Source organism: Octopus bimaculoides, chromosome 1 (genome assembly GCF_001194135.2).
Source record: "Octopus bimaculoides isolate UCB-OBI-ISO-001 chromosome 1, ASM119413v2, whole genome shotgun sequence".
NCBI classification, from domain to species: Eukaryota; Metazoa; Mollusca; class Cephalopoda; order Octopoda; family Octopodidae; genus Octopus; species Octopus bimaculoides.
The window spans coordinates 187023827-187026104 of NC_068981.1; positions in this window are offsets into that span (position 1 = coordinate 187023827).

The window sequence follows — 2278 nt, forward strand, 5'->3', positions numbered from 1 at the left end:
GCACTTTTTGCTTCACGAAATCAGATCCGTTCAGAATAGGTGCAGGAGTGGCTGTGTAGTAAGTTGCTTGCTTACCAACCACATGGTTCCGGGTTCAGTCCCACTGCGTGGCACCTTGGGCAAGTGTCTTCTACTATAGCCTCGGGCCGACCAAAGCCTTGTGAGTTGATTTGGTAGACGGAAACTGAAAGAAACCCGTCGTATATATGTATATGTATGTGTGTGTGTCTGTGTTCGTCCCCCCCAACATCGCTTGACAACCGATGCTGATGTGTTTACGTCCCCGTAATTTAGCGGTTCGGCAAAAGTAACCGATAGAATAAGAACTAGGCTTACAAAGAATAAGTCCTGTGGTCGATTTGCTCGACTAAAGGCGGTGCTCCAGCATGGCCGCAGTCAAATGACTGAAACAAGTAAAAGAGTAATAATGAAACTGAGTTCATGTTCGATAGATATCAGACAATCCACAAAGTCTGGTACACTTTCGTGGTATAATGCAATATTTTTACTAGAAGTTTTGCAAGTACAATGTCCTAGCATTTTATTTCTTGAAATTTTCAGTTAACATGGATAGTTTAATTCTTGTTCAACATCTTAACCAAAGTAAATAGATGACTCATCTACGTACTTTTATCTTAACATGAAGCCCCTCAACCATGGAGGGCTCCTGCGACTGGAGGGCTTGCAGGGGCTTAGCAACGGCCCTATTACCAGCCCTTTCCAAGCCATCCAACCCATGCTAGCATGGACAATGGTCGTTAAATGATGATGGCGATGACGATTATGTAAATACAACAGATTTATTATTAGTTTGTCCATCGTTGTCGACGATGACCGAGGACATCATGTGGGAGAAGACGGGACAAGGCATGTCCAGCTGTGACCAATCAATCCAATGCATGCTTGCAAGGCTGTACCACAGGTCGGACATTAGTCGTCTGTTGGGACTGAACGCAAGGAGTTGGCTCTGGACTTGCGTAGTTCACATTTTCCTTGTGTTCCGGCAATCCTGTTCTGTTCATAGAAGGTGGTACCTATGTAGGTGCAGCTTTTCCAGATGTAAAAACAATATATGGTTACAGAATTTAAAAGGTATGAACCAGCATCCATCAATTTTCATGACAACATCCATTTTCCTCCATGCTGGCACATCCAAACAAAATGCTTAGCGGCATTTCTTCCTGCTCTTTACATTCAGAACTGAAATCCCACAAGACCAACTTTGCTTTTTATCCCCCTCATGATAATGACCATGATGAATTCCAATATTTTAAATCCAGGTTTGTCCCCGTTAACGGGATGGCCGGATCTACCTCACTCTTACAGCAACTGCTCTCACACCATCTTGCCCAGTTTGGGGCGTCCTCTCTCCTCAAGCCAACCCTCCTAATCTCCTCCTCCACATTTTCTTCAGTCAACCTTGCTTTTACAGTTTATTCACTTTAAACTCAAGAACTCTCCTCCGAACATGATCCTCGTTCCTCCTCAACACATACCCATACCACCGCACTCTATTCGCCCTTGCCAGCTGTTCCACCGATTCCTCCAACTCCAGCATCCCCATCATGAAGTCCTCAGCCCGCCTTTTATCCAATAGTTTCACACCACACATTGCTCTCTCGGTCCTTCTCAAAATTGCCATTTCACTTTCCCACAGACACCATGTCTCACTTCCATACAGCATTGCAGATCTCACACAACTCTGATAAACCCTTCCTTTCATCTTCAGAGGTTGATAAAATAAAGTAGCAATCAAGTATTTGTGTTGGCGGTACCCTCCCCTTAAAACCTGCCAGCCTTCAACCCTGCAACAGAGGGAATATGCCATGGAAACCGAGTAACTAGACTTATGTGCATGCAAAAGACATTTGACGATGATGACATGATATGAGAATATAGGCAGTAAGGGAACCAGAAGCACTGAAACAAATTTTCCAATTTCAAGAAAGGAATTCTTTTAAGAAAACATTTCTCTGAATTAAAGGAAGAAGAAGAAAAAAAATTATAAAAGAAATATTTTAAACAAGAAAGAAAAACAACACAAGATAATTGTTTTTTTTTTAAAAAAGAGAACATTTTATCACACTCTTCAAAAGATAAGAGACCTTCAATTGAAGATCTAAAGTTGTGTACAAAATATTTAGGTCAGCCAAAACAAAATCTTCACCAACACCAGTTCAAAACTGAAACAATTTCAGTCGGCCAATTTTGCTTGACCATCCTAAATGTGCTTTAATTGTGTTAACAGTTTGTTTTTTGCACCTTCCTTCGTTTCAAA